General features: G+C 46.4%; 2 protein-coding genes across 7 annotated transcripts in view; one reads left to right on the plus strand and one right to left on the minus strand.

Annotated features, from left to right (window-relative positions):
- LOC137417105 (solute carrier family 15 member 2) overlaps positions 1–15796 on the minus strand; it is a 450049-nt gene that overhangs the window by 387415 nt on the left and 46838 nt on the right. The gene's annotated exons all lie outside the window — the stretch shown is intronic.
- KATNIP (katanin interacting protein) overlaps positions 13323–15796 on the plus strand; it is a 131253-nt gene continuing 128779 nt past the window's right edge. The window contains exon 1 of the mRNA XM_068102874.2: positions 13323–13479. The gene's annotated coding sequence lies outside the window, so the exon portion shown is untranslated. The remainder of the gene's footprint in view (positions 13480–15796) is intronic.

The raw sequence follows: 15796 nt of genomic DNA on the forward strand, positions 1-15796 counted from the left end.
TACCCGCTGCCGATGCTTTAGACGTCACGCGCTGGCTCGGGCACACCTGCTCCTCTCCTCCTGGTGGAGCCGTCTCCCTCCTTTCAGCGCGTCTCTCCAAAGCTGGTTTCCTTTCCGAGTACCTCTCCTCTTTGGCTTGGAGCGTTTCGCATCTCACCGCTCCTCTTGGTGCCGCCTCTTCGCTCCTCTCCCAGGTCATCTGGTGAAGCAGTCCCTTACAGTCGCTTTTATCACCTCGGGCGGAATCAAGCCGCCGGCTCCGAGGGCACGCCTACCGGGTCGCTCACCGCGGTGCTGATTGGCTGTTAGGGCTGGCTCACTCCTCCCCTCTATGACGAGGTGGAGACACGCCTTTCTTCTCCGAGGTTAGCACATGGGCAATGGCGGCTTGCGGGATTGAACACAACTCGCACCCTTTTTAAAAGAACTTTGGAGAGCGGAGATGTTTGGGGAAATTGCAAGGGCCTATGCTTATTTTGTTTGATACAATGCAAAGTCAATCTAGTGGGAAACACATATTTAGCCTACATAGAATAAGGAAATACACTATTTAAAAAGATATATCGTGACCTGCGTGTAACTTTCATGGAATTAACTAGGAGGACGGCTGCGACCATTATTTACATTACCAGGGTGTTACCATACTTTTGTAACGTTCACATTGTAACGTTTTCACATTCGTTACACTTCCTCCAAAATTGTTACACTTCTCAAAAAAACCGTTACACTTCTCAGAACCGTTACACTGCACCCTCCTTTCTTCAGGCCCGTGCTCGGGCCTACTAAACTTTAACTTAGTGTGACACGTAGGTGTAATTCCCTCTACAATTAACCTGACCCTGAGTGTGACAATCTTAAAACACCAATAAGTATGTCCCCTTATTGCATTGCACCCTGTCTAACAGACTCAAGCCTACAGCTAACCGAATTACGGAATTATTCTCAAACTATACATTTACGGTGGGGAGCATTATTTACAATGACGTGATTTCTTATTTACAACGCAACCCAGGACCTGTGTTTTTTTTTTTTTTTTTTTTTTTTAGGGAACAAGAAAAAAAAGAAATTCCTGTTGGGAGGGAGGAGACAGCACGCATTGCATCGATGCACCAGTACCAATACCACCAAAGCACCCAAAAGCACCACAAGCACCACAAAGCACCAAAAGCACCACTCGGTGCGCAGTCACCATGGTTCTTAATAAACACAACAAAACAACTGGTGGTGGTCTTCACTTTCTCTGCTGGGCCGATGTTCTTCCCGACGTCTTCTGGCTTCATGCGGCCTACTTGGAAATAATAAAAAAAGCACAACTTGTGTCCATTTTTATTTAGGGCCTCAGGGGCCAACTAAGGGTGGTCCACCTGTTTGGCATAGGTGCCACCTTACCGAGGTCCGCAAGCAAGATTCCCTGGCCACTATGGCCGGTCTCCAACAGAGGTGCCCTGCCCCAGAACCTGGGGTCCATCAAGTGGTACTTGGCCGCAGAACAGCGGTCCATAAAGTGGTACATCAACGCAATGCATGCTGGTTCTGGGAATCTCGTGCGCACAATGGCCACCTCACGCACGCTCCCCTCGGCACCCAATGGCGCACAGGTCATGTGGGAGACAAAAGAAAGACAATTGAGCGAGGGGTAAGGTCACAAGGGTACACATCAATAAGGCAATGCAAGGCGAAATGCGTACGGAGGGCGAAGTGAGAAAGCTCGTCCCTACCGTACGTCACCCCCCTGTCACCTACCCTACCCTTGCCCTTACCCCATATGTACAAAATCTACACATTACCAATTCGTCACTACTGTCACGTCTTCCCCATATTTCCCCTATACCAAATTCGTCTCCACAATCCCTCTACTTCAAAATTTGCCATCACCAAATTCATCATCAATCCTCATAAGGAGGCAGAGATGGAACATCAAAGCACAATGTCACACCCACGTCATGATGCGTCTCACAATCCAAAACATTTGCACAGTAAAAAATAATAAAACATGGCATGGTGTGGAGTACCTGTCACCTCAGGTGAGTGGATGAAGATGGTGCGAGGAGACTTCATCCTAACTACTTTCTAAATGACATTAACACACTTTACACTACCCGGGGTCTTCCCCTGCCAATCCATTGGTCACTTACACTATGGGTTCTAAAAACCAATTCCCATTGACCAAACTGTGGTGCTTCTCAATTTGGGGTCTCACTCCCCCGATTCATCTCCCGGTGCCCTTGCACAATTTCTGGGCTGCGACGTGTAGCTCTCCCAGCAGGTCTACCCACCTGCACACCTCCACCACTGCAGTTGCCACCCGAGCTTACCTAGCTCCTCACCCTAACCTATCTAACTGGGGCAGGCCCCTCCTGGCTCTGTCACCCCACTCGGTGCCCTCTGGCACTGGGCTACCCGGGTCCGTCCTCCGGATCCTCGGGCCCCATCCACAACAACTACTACCGGCTCCCAGAGCCCACCTGCGGCCTCACCTGGCCGACATCCTCACAGTGGTGGAGCGCCCAACCAACTACACACACTAACAGGCTACACGCCCAGCCATTTCCACAACACTAATGCACCCATCCAAAGACCATTCTTTCACCCGCACCACAGATGCCAATATCCAACCACAATTTACCTGTACCCTCTACCTAACACTTACACTACCCGCCCCGGGTATCCGTGATGGGGGTCCACTCTTCCCCCATTCACACCTTCGCACCATCCACTCCACTCCACAATTTCCACCATACTCACTCCACGACCATCCATTCCAATACTCCATACCATTTATTCCATACACCTGTCTTCCATTCACCTGTCGTTGCACACCTGTGCAATCATACCTGGTGCCACCTGCACCCTCCTCCTCTTCCTGGACCAGTTGGTCAACACAACACACATCACCATCACTCACTCATACACTGCTCCATTCACCTGTTCAGTTGCACACCTGTGCAATCACACCTGTTCAATCCTCACACACACGGCATCATCTCAGCTAACTACTCCCCTCTGAAACTTGCGCTTCCCAGTCGTCCCTTTAAACTATTGCGCTCCCACGTCATTATCATCCACACTAAACTACCTGCGTCCCCACTACAGGTATCAGTCACTAACTAATCTTAACGTTACCTAATGTCATCTTCGCTAGATCCCTACACACGATATATCCTAACCCACCCGGGCTAGTTTTCACTGCCATCAACCCCATAAACTATAGCGCATTTGCCCCCCATGTGAGGGATGATGGATTTGCCATCCCACCACATCGGGGGTCTCTCACTATAAATTTTGTTCGTCCAAATTCCAACCAATTCAAAAATTTTCCATTTACTGCCAATTCTACCCACTATTATAAATTTCGTATCAAATCACTACTATCATCATCACAGTCCACTATATCCTAGCCTCGGTGCGTCGTGACATCATTAAACTCGGTTCGTAAAGCCGAGCAATGAATTCGGGTGGTTTGGTTGCCTGCAGGTTGAATCCGTCCGGCTTTCGGTTCAAGGGAGGTGGTTTGGTTGGACCGAGGCTCCACGCACCATCTCGGCGCGGCACCTTGCGGTCCCGGGCCCGATGGCTCAATCTCCCCCGGTCGGAACCCCGTCCCCACGAGGGGGCACCGTTCCGCTTCCTCCCACTCGCCCTCGAACCGGACCGGTCGCCTCGCCCGACAAGGCCCGGACTCGACCGTGCGGGGCGGGGCCAAGCCCGAATCGGCAACGACGCTTCGAAGAGAAGCGACGCAGCATCGACCCGCGCCGGGCCTCGCACCCAACAAAGCACCCCGCGCCCCGAGTGCTCGCATCGGCTATCCGTCGCCCTAACCACTAACCCGGTTACCGTCGATGCTTTACTTGCATGCTCACACGCATACGCTACCCCTTTCACCCTCACAAAACCTGGCGTTCCAACGCCGTCCGTACATTCCACCAACGCTCTCTCTGTTACACACCACACCTCTCGCGCACACTCTTGCGCACACTTCGGTCCACACCTCTCCTCCGTTACGTCCTCCGTAACACTCACCATGGGCGTGCACTCTTGCATCCACCCACTAACGCGCTCGGATGGGCTCTCCCACACTCGCGCCATGACCAATTCAGGTGTGCTTTCTCGCACACGTTCCACCACCACCTTACTCTCCGTGTCACACTTCGTACACCCCGACGTGCATTCTCGCTCGCACTCGGTTTCACACTCGCGCTCCGATGTGCCCTCTCGCACCTGCGCCATCACCAACTCACTATTCGTGTAACACTCCGTACACCCCGACGTGCATTCTCGCTCGCACTTGGTTTCACACTCGCGCTCCGATGTGCCCTCTCGCACCTGCGCCATCACCAACTCACTATTCGTGTCACACTCCGTACACCCCGACGTGCATTCTCGCTCGCACTCGGTTTCACTCCCACACTTTATAACACGCCCACTCGCCGACGCACACTTTTTCCTCACACGCGTGCCATTTCCACTCACACGGGACCCTTCACCAACGCCCGGATGCCTCCTCGATCCCAAGCGCGCGAAAATTCTTTTGTTGCCAAACATCCTCTTACAAAATCTCCCCGCACAATACACAACAGCACGACTCACCTGGGGGATCCTTTTCTCCACGCGAACCTGCAAACTTCCATTCGGGTTAAGCACAGCATCGTGATGTGAGCAGGGACTTTGTACATAATCCATTTCTCCCTGCAATTCCCGGGCTACCTCCGTCATCTCTTCAATTTCAATGCCCACTTCCGCTTTTTCTTTACTCACCTCGACGACCGCTGGCTTTAATAAAACACCCTTTACCTCATCGGTCGCCGGCTTTTCCAAACCCCGTGTCGCGATTTCTACCCCCTTCATTGTACCCGCGCTTTTCTCCGCATCGCTCAACCAGCGCTTTTCGACCCGCTTTACCTCCTCGTGCACCCCTGGGACCCTTTCGCCCAACTTGCGGTCTCTGTCCCTCTGCTCCCTTTCCTTCCTATCGGCCCTCATTCCGTTTATTGTTGCTTCAATTTGCTCACTCCGAGCATCCATCCGGTTCCCCATTACCCCCATTTGGCCCTCCAATCGCTCACCCTGAGCCTCTATACTGTTTTTCAAACCTCCAATTTGGTCTTCCATTTGTCCCATAAGGGCCCTCATTTGCAGGAAAAAAAGGTTCGAATCCACCAACGGCGCTGCTACGGTCGTGGGCGCGGCACAATTTGGTGCCGCTACACCCACGTGCGCGAGGACGCCACTTTGCTCGTCTGATACTTCCGCAACCACATTGCTATTTTTCTCCTCCTCCCTTTCCTCCACATACATTTCCCCGAGGTCCTGGGTCGATTCCACCCTGTCTATCTCTCCCACCGACATCCGATCGCCTTGATTGTCCATGGCGCGATCTCAAAATTCGGGTTTTGCTTTAAAACAAAACAAATTTCGTCAGCTCGTAATTTTGACCAAAAATTTTTTTTCTACACGTTTTAAAAATTTGGTTCGGGCCTCGAATCTCACTCCCAGACACCAATTGTTACTTAATAACACAATTGGTGTTCCAAAATTTGGGCCTAACAAATTTAGTCCCAGGTCCGAATCCAACTCCTGACAACCAATTGTTACAGACGCGGTTTTTAGATGTTATTTTACCGAGCGGCTGGTATTACCGCGTCCGAACAGTTACTCCCCGATTAGAACCCGATTCACCCAGAACTTTGACCAGATCGCACCGCAGATATTCAATCGGGAAACCTCTAAAGCGACCGAAAGAGAATGAAAAAGAAGAAGACAGAGTACGGAGGAAGAACAGATTTATTATACACACACAAGCAAAAAGAAAGGGCGACCAAAATTATTTACAGCAATGGATGGAAGAAGCAGTCACACAGTGCATTGTTAGCTTAAACTATTTATTTTACTTAACCCCAAGACAACGAGTAGGACAGACGACGTTCACACTTACACAGGGGATATTGCAGGCAGGTAGGGCTTGAGGTGGATTGCTGGAGAGGGAGGCAAGGTCGGAGGTAGCAGCTCAATTCCTCGCGGTTTTGGCGGGAAAAACCCTCCGTTTCGTACCCGCTGCCGATGCTTTAGACGTCACGCGCTGGCTCGGGCACACCTGCTCCTCTCCTCCTGGTGGAGCCGTCTCCCTCCTTTCAGCGCGTCTCTCCAAAGCTGGTTTCCTTTCCGAGTACCTCTCCTCTTTGGCTTGGAGCGTTTCGCATCTCACCGCTCCTCTTGGTGCCGCCTCTTCGCTCCTCTCCCAGGTCATCTGGTGAAGCAGTCCCTTACAGTCGCTTTTATCACCTCGGGCGGAATCAAGCCGCCGGCTCCGAGGGCACGCCTACCGGGTCGCTCACCGCGGTGCTGATTGGCTGTTAGGGCTGGCTCACTCCTCCCCTCTATGACGAGGTGGAGACACGCCTTTCTTCTCTGAGGTTAGCACATGGGCAATGGCGGCTTGCGGGATTGAACACAACTCGCACCCTTTTTAAAAGAACTTTGGAGAGCGGAGATGTTTGGGGAAATTGCAAGGGCCTATGCTTATTTTGTTTGATACAATGCAAAGTCAATCTAGTGGGAAACACATATTTAGCCTACATAGAATAAGGAAATACACTATTTAAAAAGATATATCGTGACCTGCGTGTAAGTTTCATGGAATTAACTAGGAGGACGGCTGCGACCATTATTTACATTACCAGGGTGTTACCATACTTTTGTAACGTTCACATTGTAACGTTTTCACATTCGTTACACTTCCTCCAAAATTGTTACACTTCTCAAAAAAACCGTTACACTTCTCAGAACTGTTACACTATATATATATATATATATTGTTGCGGAGATGAGGACTGTATTTTTTTGATTGTGTGCTGTACTATTATTATTATTGGTTATTCTGCGCCCCCCTACCTCCGGAGCTGTGTAAAGGTGAAAGGGCATCCCATAATTAGTCCACAAGCATACACGTCAGCCAAGTAATAGAATACCCCTGTTGATAGTTATCTCTTATTCTGTGTTCTAGGGTAAGGCTGTGTCTCCCATTAATTGAAGTACTCCATTGCACCAGTGAAAGAGAATAGATCCCCTTTCATTCCCATCCCCAAAATCCCCATTTCCTTCACATCCCCTTTCGTCATTGCCGAGCCCTCGATTGCCCATATTACATCCCCTCTCGTCATTGCTGAGCCCTCGATTCTCAATAACCTCCCCTCCAATAACCGCCATTGACCACGAGGCTCGAGTCGGGGAAGAAAGGCGTGTCTCCACCTCGTCATAGAGGGGAGGAGGGGCGTACCCACCCGTCGTCATCGAGGGCGGAGCCCGAGGGCCGAGGTGAGCACCCCGATGGGCGTGTCCAAAACGTCGGCGGCTTAATCGCTGGAGGCGCTATAAAAGGGCGCGCACGGAAGTGAGTCGTGAGTTGGTTGCACAGTTGGTCTTGGTGAGAGAGAGCTGAGTTGGTCTTGGTTGGGAGTCGGTTGCCAGTAGAGGGTCCGTGAAGAGTTGGTCACAAAGAGTTGGTCACAAAGAGTTGGTCGTGAAGAAAGAGTCCTGAAGCTTGTGAGGGAAGGAGAGAGAACCCCTCACACCAAAGCTCCACCAAGCTCCGCGTTGGCTCCACCAAGCGTTCACCTCCAGCCATCCACCTCCTGCCATTCCTGTCATTCCCCGCGAGAGAGAACCCATCACACCAAAGCTCCGCCAAGCTCCGCATTGGCTCCACCAAGCGTTCACCTCCAGCCATCCACCTCCTGCCATTCCTGTCATTCCCCGCGTGAGTCTGTCTTCTGTTTGTTCTGTCCTGGGTTAATTAAGTCTGTATAAGCTAGTATTTTCCCTGTGTCACCTGCGTCTTATGTGCTTGTAAATAAACGTGACTGCTTCCTTTTTGCTTGTTTGTAAATAGTCAATAAATTCAGCAGTATTTCCAAACCTTTCTTTGCCTTCGTTTTCCTCTTTGCATTCGTCGCCTTTGTCTTTTCCCTATTGACTAGCTGCGGTGCGACCCGGCCAACGTTTGGGTGGAATCGGGTGAGTCGGGGATCCTGTTAGGTCGCGGTAATACACCACCGCTCGGTCATCATAACATCTAAACCGCGATCAGTAACAATATATATATATATATATATATATATATATATATATATATATATATATATATATATATATACACATATATATATATATATACATGTATATATATATACATGTATATATATATATATGTATATGTATATATATATATATATATATATATATATATATATATATATATATATATATATATATATATATATATATATATATATATATATATATATATATATATATATATATATATATATATATATATATATATATATATTGTTACGGTTCTGGGGTCGGCGTTCCCCTTACCAAGGGGGGGTCAATCCCCTTGTCTTTTACACTGGCCGATTCCCCCAGTCCTGGAAGTATGACGTCACTGATGGTCGATGGTACGTAGGGTCGTAAGCCCAAATTAGTCTTAATACCTAAGTATTACCACCGGCCGTCAGCGAGGAAATGCTTCCGCTCGTGCCGCAGCGTAATTGACTAATTGCGCCGAGTGAAGCGAACTGCGGCGCGAGCCGTTTATCAATGACTAACCCGATTCTGAGCGTTGGCCAAATCGTGCCACAGGTACTCAATGGGGGAAATCACAAAGACGATCGGATGTGAAAGAGGAAACCATAGTAAGGAAAGAACACAGGTTTATTTCTATCTATAAGAGGAAATGAAAGAAGGGCATTTATACAAGAAATGGAAGGAGCAGGACACAGAGCAAATCCTTAAAACAAGCTTAACTTATTTCCCAGACAACACAGAGGACAGACGACGAGCAGACTCACACGAATGGGGAACTTGAAGGCAGGAACGAATGGCTGGAAGGACTCATGCCGCGGTGGTGGTGGAAGCAGGCCGGCAGCGCGTCGTTGTCGTTGACCACGAGCGGACGTTACATATATCGGGGGGGGGGGGGGGGGGGACTGGGAGGCCACGTACGTAATATGTAGCTCGTGCCAACGCTCTCTCTATCTCTCTCACCCGAACAATGTTCGTATCACCAAGCTCTCTCTCGGCGCAGTCCGTGCAATCAGCACCTTTCCTCACAAGTCCGTATCATCGACGGACCCCTGCGCAGTCCTCACAATAAGCAGTCCGTGGCGCAGCCATGGCGCAGTCCTCGAAAGAAGTCCGTCAAAGGGCTTTGCGCGCGCGCTTATATAATGCGCTCACAGATCAATGCGCGCACTTCGAAACCACGCCCGCCAGTGAGCTCACCTCAGCCCTGGTTGGTTGGCGAGGGCTCACCAGCTCCGCCCTTGACGGAGAGTTGACAGGGCCACGCCTCGTTCTGTGTCCCGCCCCCTTTTTCCTCGGCCTGAGACCACATGTTCAATGGCGTTTGGAGCGAGCGCTAAGGCGTTGGCGAAGGCTCAATGCAGCGAACGCTGCTGGCAAGCAGAGGCGCATAATATAATTGGGAGAGAGGTTGGCAAAATGGCCAGAATGGATTGGGACCTATTCTTATTTAATTGATGCAACGCAGATTCAACTATTGGGAACACAGCCTTAACTAGACACATAATAAGGAAATAACTAAAGTTCCTATGGTGTCCTACGTGTTGCATATGAACTAACTATGGGTGCGACCTTTAACCTTTTAAATGATGGAATATTATATTTACAAGTATTTACAAAGTGAGGGTTCTAAAAACCGCAACACTATATATATATATATATATATATATATATATATACATATATATATTGTTGCGGAGATGAGGACTGTATTTTTTTGATTGTGTGCTGTATTATTATTATTATTATTGTTTATTCTGCGCCCCCTGCCTCCGGAGCTGTGTAAAGGTGAAAGGGCATCCCATAATTAGTCCACAAGCATACACGTCGGCCAAAGAATAGAATATCCCTGTTTGATAGTTATCTCTTATTCTGTGTTTTAGGGTAAGGCTGTGTCTCCCATTAATTGAAGTACTCCATTGCACCAGTGAAAGAGAATAGATCCCCTTTCATTCCCATCCCCAAAAATCTCCATTTCCTTTTACATCCCCTCTCGTGATTGCCAACCCTCGATTACCAATTACCTCCCCTCCAAAACCGCCATTGAACATGTGCTCGAGTCGGGGAAGAAAGGCGTGCCCGTCCGTCGTCATCAAGGGCGGAGCCAGAGGGTCGCGTGACCAACCAGGGCCGAGGTGAGCACCCCGATGGGCGTGTCCTGAAGGCCGGCGGCTTAATTTCCGGAGGCGCTATAAAAGGCGCGCACGCAAGAAGCAAGAGAGTTGGTCGGGAGTGAGTCGTCAGAGTCAGTCAGTGGAGTCGGTGGTCAGTTGGTTGCGTTGGTTGCGGTGAGGAGTCGGTGGTGGTGGTCAGTGGTTGCGTTGGTTGCGGTGAGGAGTCGGTGGTAAAGAGTGAGTGGACCAAGAAAGAGTTGAGGGTTGGACCAGACGAGTCGGACAAGGCCTGGCAAAGCACGCGACGTCCACAGCAGCCACAACAGCAGCTTGGGGGCCTGAACAGCGGTTTGGAGCAGGGCCGTGAAGGAACGGCGGCTGCTAAACGCGCCGGTTGTGCTGCAGGACCCCCTTGGACCTTCCTCTCCCTCCAGCCATCCACCTCCTGCCTTTCCACCCTTCTTGTGTACGTGAGTTTGTTTTGTTTGTTCTGTCCCTGGGTTAATTAAGTCTGTATAAGCTAGTATTTGCACTGTGTCACCTGCGTCTTATGTGCTTGTAAATAAACGTGACTGCTTTCTTTTTGCTTATGTGTGTAAATAGTCAATAAATTCAGTAGTATTTCCAAACCTTTCTTTGCCTTCGTCTTCCTCTTTGCATTCGTCGTTTTAGTCTTTTCCCTCATTGAGCAGCCGTGGTGCGATCCGGCCAAAGTTCTGGGTGAATCGGGTGAGTCAGGGATCCTGTAACGGTCGCGGTTGGACCATCCGCTCGGCCCATCATAACATCTAAACCACGATCAGTAACAATATATATATATATATATATATATATATATATATATATATATATATATATATATATATATATATATATATAGATGTAGATGTACATATATATATATATATATACAGTCACGTGAAAAAGTAAGTACACCCTATGTAAAGTTTTGACTTTTTCAACATATTTCAACATACAGCTATTTTATCTTCATTTCAAAAATATTGATAGATAAAGGTGATATAATTCAACAAACATCATGAAACATTTACATTTTGTAGTCCATTGTATCATTTAAATAAACATAAATGCAAATTTCACTTGTGGAGAAAGTAAGTACACCCTTGGCTCTCATAGGTGGTATTGCCCCCTTTGGCAGAAACAACCTCAAGTAGGCGTTTCTTATAACTGTCTACCAGTCTCTGACATCGACTGGGAGAAATTTTTGCCCACTCCTCCATGCAGAATTTTTTCAGCTGTGCGGTGTTTGAGGGGTTTCTTGCATGCACAGCTCATTTCAAATCCCCCCACAACATCTCGATGGGATTTAGATCCGGGCTTTGAGTTGGCCATTAAAGAAGCCTCCATTTATTTCTTTTCAGCCATTCCTTGGTGGATTTACTGGTATGTTTAGAGTCATTGTCATGTTGCAAGGTCCACCTTCAGTTGAGCTTCAACTTCCCGACAGATGGCCTCACATTATCCTCAAGCACCCTCTGGTACAATGAAGAATTCATAGTGGATTCAATGATGGTGAGCTGCCCAGGCCCTGATGCAGCAAAGCTGCCCCAAACCATAATATTTACACCACCATGCTTTACCGTTGGTATCAGGTTCTTGTGGTCAAATGCTGTCTTTGGTTTTCGCCAAACATGTCTTCTGGTACTGTGGCCAAATAGCTCTACCTTTGACTCATTTGTCCAGAGCACATTGTTCCAGAAGTGCTGGTCTTTGCCTATGTGTTCATTGGAAAACTTTAGACTTGCCCTGATGTTCTTTCTGGACTGCAAAGATTTCCCCCTGGCACACCTCCCATGCAGATCAAATTTGTGCAGCCTCTTTCTAATGGTAGACTCGTGCACTTTGACCTCAACAGTGCCAAGAGCTACCTGTAGGTCCCGTGGTGACATTCTGGGGTTCTTCGAGACTTCTTTCAGCATCTTGCGGTCTGCTCTGGGGCTGAACTTGCTGGGGCGGCCTGGCCTGAACAAGTTGGCAGTTGTTTCTAATCTTCTCCACTTGTAGATGATCTTCCGGACAGTCGAATGATTGATTTCAAATTGTTTGGAGATCTTTTTAAACCCCTTCCCAGACTCGTAGGCATCTATAACCTTCTTTCTGAAGGCCTCAGAGAGCACTTTTGATCTAGGCATGGTGACGCCGAACACTTCAACAACAAAGAGCAAACCAAACTAAATGTCTGAGGTTTAAATAAGACAGGTTCCACCAAGATCCTCTCTAACGAAGTTCTAATCATTTGCACCTGAGATGGTGTACCTGATTCTAATTTTAGGTATTTGAAGTAGTGATAAATGTAAGGGTGTACTTACTTTTTCCACATGCGAAATTTGCATTTATGTTTATTTAAATTATACAATGGACTTCAAAATGTAAATGTTTCATGATTTTTGTTTTATTATATCACCTTTATCTATCAATATTGTTGAAATGAAGATCAAATAGCTGTATGTTGAAATATGTTGAAAAAGTCAAAACTTTACATGGGGTGTACTTACTTTTTCACGTGACTGTATATATATATATATATATATATATATATATATATATATATATATATATATATATATATATATATATATATATATATATATATATATATATATATATGTGTGTGTGTGTGTGTAGATATTTACATACATATATTCACAAACACACACATATACCTTTCCTGCCATGCCACTCCCACAGTTAACAGGTTTTGTTGTACTGTGTGAGGACATGGTTGTTTGAATTTTCCTCTGTCGAAAAGTGTGGTGTAACTTGAAGGAATTTTTCAGGTATAATTAAAAATATATTTTCTTTTTTTTAATGTGTATCAATGCATGGTAGATAACATATCGCTGGTTATAAATGTAAAAAGTAAACACAGTTGTTGAATATGACAGAATGCATCCCACTTTACTTTGGTGGAGAGTTTTCAAAAACGTCGTTAATAAGCAGGAAACTTGAACGCATTGATTGGTGAAGCAATAAAATTGTTTTTATTTCCACCAAAGATGAGAGTAAGTGATTCGTGTTCAGTTTCATGTGTAACACTTTCGTGAATGTTCGTCTCCCTCCCACACCTGGCCCTTGAGCTTGTAGGACTCAACATGACACAACGTGTCACGCGTTCACAAGAAGGTGTATTTGATTGTGCTCTCATTCCACTTCATGAGGAAGGCATTCCACCCGAAAGGTGCGTCGTGTCTGCTGGTGAAAGATTTAGGCTGTGGATCCTACTGCCCTTCAGAATGGCCTACTTTGTATCAAGATTGAGGTAAGAATTGCCAAACGCCTACCGGGATGTTACCATACCCTCACTTGGGTAAACAATATGGAAGAACGAGTTGATACCAAAGGGAAAGATCACCGAGGCAATTCATTAGAAGAGTCAGCTCAAGCGGTTGGTACAGAATGGCAGAGGAACTATAAGTTATGATGGTTGAGCAGGCACTACGAAGCTTGACCGTATATTGTCAGGTGCTTTCTTTGAGTGTGTTATTGATAAATTGATACTGCTTTCATGGAGCACCAGTGCATTATGTTTGTTTTTCTGTTTTGAGTAAAGTTCCAGCTTAAAAATAATCAAGAGCAAACAGAGGCTTGCCTGGAATTAGTGTGTGTTCACAATGTCACAGCTGCATTGGAATTTGTCCTGTTGAACTGGTTATGAAGGATAAATAAAACATGGTAAAAATATATAATGTACTGTAAATGCACGATACATATATATATATATATATATATTTTTTTTTCAGTGCCTTCAGAAAGCATTCACACCCCTTCACTTTTTCACATATTGTTGTGTTACATCTGTCGAGGTGTTTTGTCACCAATCCGCACATAATACCCGATAATGCCAAAGTGGAAGTTTTTTTTAGAAATTGTCACAAAATAATTAAAAAGAAAATCTGAAATGTCGAGTCAATAAGTATTCAACCCCTTTGATTTGACATGACAAATTGAGCTCAGGTGCATCCAATTTCCTTTGATCATCCTTGACCTGTCTCTACAACTTCATTGCAGTCCAGCTGTGGCCACATACACATCCTTGACATTCAATTGATTGGACATGATTTAGAAAGAAAAACCTTTCTATATAAAAGTCCCACAGTTGACAGTGCATGTCAGAGTAGAAACTCCACCATGAAGTCCAAAGAACAGTTCTGTAGAACTCCGATTATAGAATTGTGAGGAGGCGTAGATCTGAGGAAGGACAGAAAACAATTTCTTGAGAGTTGAAAGTTCCCAAGAGCACAGTGACCTCTATCATTAGGGAATGGAAATAATATGGAATTACTCAGACGCTTCCTAAAACTGGTCATCTGACCAAACTGAGCAACTGGGCAAGAATGAGCTTGGTCAGGGAGGTGACCAAGAACCCAAGGACCACTCTGACAACTACAGAGTTATTGGCTCAGATGGGAGAACCTGCCGGAAGAACAAGTCTCTGCAGCACTTCACAAATCTAGGCTTTATGGGAGAGTGGCCAGATGGAAGCCACTCCTGAGAAAAAAGCATATGACAGCACAGCTGGAGTTTGCAAAAGCCTCTGAGAGCATGGGGCAAAAAGATTCAGTGGTCTGATGAGACCAAAAATTGAACTCTTTGGCCTGAAAAATGCAAAACACTATGCCTGGCAAAAACCAAGCACACCTCATCACCCATCTAACACCATCCCTATCGTTAAGCATGGTGGTGGCAGCATCATGCTATGGGGATGCTTTTCAGGAGCAGGGACTGGGAGACTTTGGTTAGAGGGAGCAATGAATGGAGCCAAATACAGGCAAATACTTGAGGAGAACTTGCTTCAGAGTACAAAAGACCTTAGACTGTGGCAAATATTTACGATCCAGAAGGACAACTACCCCAATCATGCAGCCAAAGCAACACTAGGAGGCATCCGTGTGGTACTCAAGTCTGTGCAGACTGAGATTAAAGCTGAGGGTTTTTTTTTTTTATTGTTTTCTTTTTTCCAACTTAAATCTTCAACCAAAATTGCTTATTAAAATATAATATCACAAACACTACGAATACATTTGTGCAAAAGAATTGTTTTTATAATGAATGGTATAAATCATGACAACACAACAACTCAGGTACAGTCATTATCCTCAGCTAAAACAAACCCGTTCCTCTGTAACGACGCGTGGTGAGGCGAACGCAGCGAGCCGAGCCAAGCTAGTATATATATATATATATATATGTACATACACGTATATATATACATATATATATATTATATATACATATATATACATCTATCTATAATTCCAGTAATCTCTGTGTGTGTGTGTGTCTGTGTGTGTGTGTGTGTGTGTGTGTTTGTCTGTGACCGCTGTTTCTCGACAACCACGGGTCCGATATACTTGAAACTTGCCAGGTATATTGCTGGGGACCCGAGGATGTGCCTTTTCAAGGTTTCATATTAATCGGAGAAGTAGTTACCGAGCTATGGCGATTTAGCCGTTCGCCGTTCGCTTTGGCTTTGCGAATGGACCGAACCATTTCATGTAAATAGAGGGGGGGGTTCTGTGGTCGTTCGCTTTGGCTTTGCGAATGGACCAAACCATTTCATGTAAATAGAGGGGGGG

Source organism: Myxine glutinosa, chromosome 10 (genome assembly GCF_964187855.1).
Source record: "Myxine glutinosa chromosome 10, kmMyxGlut1.1, whole genome shotgun sequence".
Classification (NCBI taxonomy): domain Eukaryota; kingdom Metazoa; phylum Chordata; class Myxini; order Myxiniformes; family Myxinidae; genus Myxine; species Myxine glutinosa.